Source organism: Panthera pardus, unplaced genomic scaffold (assembly GCF_024362965.1).
Source record: "Panthera pardus isolate Hobbes unplaced genomic scaffold, ASM2436296v1 HiC_scaffold_22, whole genome shotgun sequence".
Lineage (NCBI taxonomy): Eukaryota > Metazoa > Chordata > Mammalia > Carnivora > Felidae > Panthera > Panthera pardus.
Window position 1 is genome coordinate 42313528 of NW_026526788.1, and position 7209 is coordinate 42320736.

General features: G+C 42.5%; 1 non-coding gene across 1 annotated transcript; it reads right to left on the reverse strand.

The window, feature by feature from the left end:
- Positions 1–4528: 4528 nt before the first annotated feature.
- Positions 4529–4635, reverse strand: LOC128772546 (U6 spliceosomal RNA). Its single transcript, XR_008416727.1, has one exon. It is a non-coding gene; the product is annotated as a U6 spliceosomal RNA (small nuclear RNA).
- Positions 4636–7209: the final 2574 nt, after the last annotated feature.

Below are 7209 nucleotides of genomic sequence, written 5' to 3' on the forward strand. Positions count from 1 at the left end.
ATGGAGAAACACATCTTGTTCATGAATTGGAAGACTCAACACAGTAAAGATGTTCATTCTCCCCAAACTGATACATAGGTATAATGCAATTCTTATTAAAATCCTAGCAAAATTGCTTCTAGATATAGATTTTTAAAAATTTTATGTGGAAAGGCCTTAACATTTTTGAAAGGAAAGAATAAACTGGAAGAAATCCATTTACCCAATTTCAAGGCTTATTATAGAGCTACAGAAATCAAGTCTGTGTAGTATTGGCCGAAGTATAGTCACATAGATCGGTGGAACGGAACAGAGAACCCAAGAAAATACCCACGCTGATATGCCCAACTGACTTTTATTTTAAATGTTTATTTTTGAGAGACAGTGAGAAAGAAAGCGGAGGAGAGGCAGACAGAGAGGGGGACGGAGGATCTGAAGCAGGCTAGGCGCTGACAGCAGAGAGCTTGAACTCAAGAACTGTGAGAGCATGACCTGAGCCAAAGTCGGATGCTAACCCACTGAGCCACCCAGGCGTCCCTGCCCAGCAGATTTTTGATGAGGATGCAGAAGCATAAATTAATGGTGCAATCAGATGCCCTAGGCACAAACAATAAATAAAAATAACGCTTGACCTAAGTGTCACTTTCATACAAAAATTAGCCTAAAATGGATCATGGACATGAAGATAAAATGTAAAACTGTAAATATCTTAGGGAAAAAAAAAAAACAACTTAGGAAAAAGTCTATAGGATGTAGAGCCAGGCAAAATGTTCTTAGACTCGACATAAAAAGGGCAATTTATAAAAGGAAAATCTTATAAGTTTGACTACATCAAAATAAAAGCATTTGCTCTGCAAAAGCCCCTGTTAAAAGGGATTTTGACAAGAACATATTTAACAGTTTCTACGAAGAGAAAGGGAGCTTCACTTTCAAGTCAATAGAGATTGTCATTTGGGACCCTTTCAAAACAACCAATTATGACTATCTCTATGACATTGCCATCCAACCCCCATCCCTCACTTCTGTCTTCGTGGTAATTAGGAGGTATTCACCTCATGCCTTGCTGAAGTCCAGACAAAGCAGTTCTTTAATCTGCCTATCTAGTGATCCCATCACAAATGGCTCAATGGAGTCTGGCACATCTTGTGGATGGTGTGATTTTCTACACAGTACACTCATTATAGGTGGATAGGACAAATGATCTAATTAACAAAGACAGCTACTTTCAACGCATTCTGTCCCAGACCCAGCTATATCTCTATTAGGAAGAAAACACATCACATTTTCTATTTGAGAATCTTGGGATCTAAGTCTTCAATTTGGGTGTTGGAGGGAATAAGGAGAGGAATCGTGGCACCTGCTTTATCCAAATCTTTCTACAAGGTGAAGATTTATTAAACACATATTGTTTTGAGCTCTTCATATTAAAGTTTTGAGTGAAAAGCACAGATGTGATGTGAAGGGTACAATACCTTCTTACCTTGGAACTCATTTATGCCATTTATACTATAAAGGAATCAAATGTTAATAATCACAGATACTTTGCTATAGAAAATACCTCTCCTGCCTTCCTTGTACACTGCCCTGAAAATGTTTCCAATACTTCCAAAGACAACTGTCTAGGGATCAGTCACAGAACATTTTCCTTCAACCTGGATATTAACCGAGCAAGCAGCAGCTTTGGAATTATACACCTGTGATCAGGCCAAATGTGGCAGAAGCATTTACCCTTGTCTCCTCAGAGGCAAAGAAACTCTGTTTTGCACATCAGCCTTTTTTTTTTCCTTTGCTCTCTGTCAGAGATCCAGCCCCACCCCATGAAAAGGCTGTCTATTTGATCAGAGAGACACAAAGTTGGCTTGTGCAAACCAAGTGTAAAAGACAGAAGAGCAATTTATTCTGGTTAATAAGCTAAGAGAAAACATGCAGAGGCCAATTGTATGGTGGGCACAAGAAGGGTTTCTTGTCTGTAGAGTGTATAGTGTAGCAGACACTGTCATTTGTTTGCCCATCCAACGGCCCTCGCCCTTTTTTATTGTGCAGAATAAAACCCTATTTGCTGCAGATATCAGGCAGGTGGCTGTGAGATTTAGGAGAAAATTATGTGCTATCAGTCCTCCTGCATGAGAAAATTACAATTTCTCTATACAAATTTTGGGAGGCAGCCTTCAAGATCCTTAAATGATTCTTGCCTACTGATATTTACACCCAAAAGAGTGTACTCCTCTTTTGCACTGAATAGGGCTGCGGTGTGACCAACAGGATATTGTGGGAATGCAGAATTTGAATCTTTCAAAGCTAAGTTATTAAAACACATCGTAGCTTTTATCTTGCCTTCTTGGATTCATTCAGAAGGAATCCAGCTCTCATACAGTGAAAACATTCAAGCAATCCTATGATAAAGTCCATGGGACCAGGAACTGAGGCCTCCCGCCAATCGCCAGAATAAAATTGCTGGCCATGTGAGTGAATAAACTTTGCCCAGATCCTCCAGCTCTGGCTGCAGACAACTGGAAGTCCAGCTGACGTCTTGCCTGCACTTTTATTAGAGACCCCAAGCCAGCACCATGCAGCCAAGTCTCTCCCAAATTGCTGGCCCAAAGAAACTATGAGAGATACTATTGCATTAAGCCAATAAATTTCAGGGCAATTGGTTATGCAGTCATAGGTAACTGACATACCAATCATGTTAATTCCTATTTCCCCTGGATGGTATAGAGGTAGCCAGAGAACCACAGACTAAAAACCAGACACGTAAATGAGAGCCTTTGACATTGCCTATGTCTTGTTCTGACAGCCTGGGCAGGTGGTGTGCTCATAAGCCTTATTTCTAGAACAATTTTGAAAGCCCTGATTTTTAGTATTTACCTAGTTCTATGGGGTAAATATTCCCTTCATGGTTAAGCTCATGCTACCACCACAGTTGGGAAAGGTTGTACACAGTTGGCTCTCTCAAACCCCTGTGAGTCAGCTCCAGCAGTAGAGAAAGAATTTATTTCCAGGTCTCTTTCAGTCCAAAGCTCCAGCTCCTTATGGTCCGGATGCTGCTATTCCAAAAATTCAATAGTACTGCAGACCCTTGGTCTACCTGTGAAGAACTAAAGAGTATTTGATTAGATCATAGTTTTGATTATTTATTATTATAGTGCTCTGATTGAAGCCAGGGGATGCTGGTCCCCCCCATACGCACTTCCTCAGCCTTCAGGGGAGCTCCTCTTCATGCTAGAGAGAGCCAGCAAGTAGCTACATGCCTATTCAGTGGGAGAAACGTCATCCCTGAAGATGTGGATTGACAATGTCCTAGGACAGTGACCTAAACATCTTTTTTTAATTTTTAATTTTAATTTTTTATTTTATTTATTTCTTTTTTCAATATATGAAGTTTATTGTCAAATTGGTTTCCATACAACACCCAGTGCTCATCCCAAAAGGTGCCCTCCTCAATACCCATCCCCCACCCTCCCCTCCCTCCCACCCCCCATCAACCCTCAGTTTGTTCTCAGTTTTTAAGAGTGTCTTATGCTTTGGCTCTCTTCCACTCTAACCTCTTTTTTTTTTTTTCCTTCCCCTCCCCCATGGGTTTCTGTTAAGTTTCTCAGGATCCACATAAGAGTGAAACCATACGGTATCTGTCTTTCTCTGTATGGTTTATTTCACTTAGCATCACACTCTCCAGTTCCATCCACGTTGCTACAAAGGGCCATATTTCATTCTTTCTCATTGCCACGTAGTACTCCATTGTGTATATAAACCACAATTTCTTTATCCATTCATCAGTTGATGGACATTTAGGCTCTTTCCATAATTTGGCTATTGTTGAGAGTGCTGCTATAAACATTGGGGTACATTGGGGTACAAGTGCCCCTATGCATCAGTACTCCTGTATCCCTTGGGTAAATTCCTAGCAGTGCTATTGCTGGGTCATAGGGTAGGTCTATTTTTAATTTTTTGAGGAACCTCCACACTGTTTTCCAGAGTGGCTGCACCAATTTGCATTCCCACCAACAGTGCAAGAGGGTTCCCGTTTCTCCATATCCTCTCCAGCATCTATAGTCTCCTGATCTGTTCATTTTGGCCACTCTGACTGGCGTGAGGTGATATCTGAGTGTGGTTTTGATTTGTATTTCCCTGATGAGGAGCGACGTTGAACATCTTTACATGTGCCTGTTGGCCATCCGGATGTCTTCTTTAGAGAAGTGTCTGTTCATGTTTTCTGCCCATTTCTTCACTGGGTTATTTGTTTTTCGGGTGTGGAGTTTGGTGAGCTCTTTATAGATTTTGGATACTAGCCCTTTATCCGATATGTCATTTGCAAATATCTTTTCCCATTCCGTTGGTTGCCTTTGAGTTTTGTTGGTTGTTTCCTTTGCTGTGCAGAAGCTTTTTATCTTCATAAGGTCCCAGTAGTTCATTTTTGCTTTTAATTCCCTTGCCTTTGGGGATGTGTCAAGTAAGAAATTGCTACGGCTGAGGTCAGAGAGGTCTTTTCCTGCTTTCCCCTCTAGGGTTTTGATGGTTTCCCGTCTCACATTCAGGTCCTTTATCCATTAAAAATATGGAACGCTTCACGAATTTGTGCGTCATCCTAGCGCAGGGGCCATGCTAATCTTCTCTGTATCGTTCCAATTTTAGTATATGTGCTGCCGAAGCGAGCACAGCATCTTTTTTTTTAAATGTTTATTATTTTTTGAGAGAGAGATAGAGAGAGGGAGAGAGAGGGGGAGGAGGAGAGAGAGAGGGAGACACAGAATTGGAAGCAGGCTCCAGGCTCTGAGCTGTCAGCACAGAGCCCAACGCGGGGCTCGAACCCACGACCCATGAGATCATGATCTGAGCCAGGTTGAACGCATAACCGACATAGGCACCCCAAGGACAATGACTTAAGAGTGCCAGTGCTTAACAGCAATCTAGCGATCTTCTGGCATGTGGTTAGGTCCCTAGTGAATAGAATGGGCTTCACAAACTAAGAATAGAAGCTCACCTTGAAGCCTGAGATATGGTCGTTCAGCAACACACAGACTTAGAGAAGATCCTTTTCTGATAAGATAATAGCATGGTGGTTAAGTGTCAACTTAGATTGTTTGCATTCACATTGTTTCCACTAGCTGTGTAATTTGGGGGCATTTACTTAATTTTATAAGCCTCACCTTTCCCATCTGTAAAATGAGAATAATAGGGCTGATTGTATACAATCATGAATGTTATGTGCTTGGCCTATGGAAAGTATTCAATAAAATCTGGCTATTAGTAGCATTATTATTATCATTACTGTGCAGTGATGCAGGTCACTGAAGGCAAAGTTGCAAAGTTTTGATAATAAAAAGGAGACACTCCCTAGCATGTCTCCATATTCCCCAAAGTAGAGCTGGAAAGACAGGATGGATTGGGCTTCCCTGCCCCGCATCCTCCCCGTTGAAGTGTCAGTGACACTCCTCTGCAGAGGCAGCCCCACCCACATCCTGAAATATTTCCAACTAGCACAGAAGGACATCATGTCCTCAACCACCAGCTGTGCCACAGTTGAGCCTCTTGTCAGGTGCCCACCGAATCCCAGGCCACCCCTCCTCTTGTCCTTGTCTATCTGACCTGGTTCCCAACTCACTTTTTCTGCTGGCACTTGTCTGGGGCTGGATCCCCACCTGGATCTTGTGGTCTTTGTCTATCGGTTAGGGGAAGAGGCTCTTATACCCTGAGATGACAGCTGAGCTCACTCCTATGTGGGTACCGACTGTCAGAAGGATGGCATTATCTGTTTAATGTGTCAGCTGTCACTGTGCCTCTCTCACCCAGACGAGCACTTGCTACCCATCACTGTGGATCAGCAGCTGCTTTCTAGAGAGGCTCTCCAGTCTTGTGATAACCTAATCTGGCATCCTAATCTTCCTCACAATTTGATATTGCTGAAGTCCCTGTGGGTCTTGTATATGTCCTCACAAAGGACATCTAGACACAAAAGAAGCTTGTTGTGAGTAGACAGTACTGCTCTTCAGTTCCTGGGCCCTACCTCACACCAGATCACAGCCAGCTGTCTGATTTACCCACATGAGCCAGAAGGATTCAGAAGTGTTCCCATCTGTTAGAGCTACCACCTTCCATTCTGTACCACACCGGAGTGGAGGCAGTAAAACGTAGTCTCTCCCCTCCCCCTGCTTGCTGCACCTCAGGCAAGCCTATGTGCTGTTCTTGATTTTAGCACTTCTGACTGCTGTAGGAACACAGGAAATAGCAGCCATATGAGAAACTAAGTTTGATTTTCCAAAATTATAAAATTTCTATAACCAGCATTAGATTTGGGGGTCTGTACTATTACAGAGAAATTACTCAGTGGATGCTTGTTAAAAATGACCATGCAGAGGAGAGCCTGGGTGGCTCACCTGGTTAAGTGCCTGACTCTTAGTTTTGGCTCAGGTCATGATCTCACAGTTTGTGAGTTTAAGTCCTGCCTTGGGCTCTGCACTGGCAACACAGAACCTACTTGAGATTCTCTCTCTCCCTCTCTGTCTCTGCCTTTTCCCCACTTGTTCTCTCTGTCTCTCTCTCAATAAATAAATAAATAAAATTTTAATGAAAGACAGAGTTTATTCAAGACTATGGGAACAGGAGAGAGACCATTGCAATACAAGAGACTAAACTCAATTCCAAATACAAACAGGAGCAAGTGAGGATTTACTAAGAAACTTACTAAGAGAAACTTGGTTAGGTATCAAGAGTGGAGGAAGAGGAGTTTGATTAGATATCAAGGGTGGAGGAAGAAGAATGTAATTGGATATGGGGGTGGTGGGTGGATTCTTTGGCAAAACTGGGCTCAGCAGGTGAAGGATGAGAGCTAGTCAAGGAGAGGACTCAAAGAAGCCTGACTACAGTTGGTGAAGGAGGGAGTCTTTGCCAGTATCAGAACTCTCCAGAGAAACAGACCAATAGGATGTATGTATGTGGAGAGAGAGAAAGGAGGATGGATGTGGAGGGGGTAGAAAGAGAAAGGAAAAGTGGGAAGGAAGAAGGAAAGAAAGAGAGAGAAAGATTTATTTTAAGGAATCAACTCATTTAATTGTGAAGTCTGGCCAGTCAGAAATCCATAGGGCAGACCAGCTGGCTGGAAACGCAGGCTGAATTTCTATGTTACAGTCCCAAGGCAGAAAGTCTTCTCTGGAAACCTCAGATATTTGATATCTTAAGGCCTTCAATGGATGGGATGAGGCCTACTCACATTTTGGAGGGTAATCTACTTTA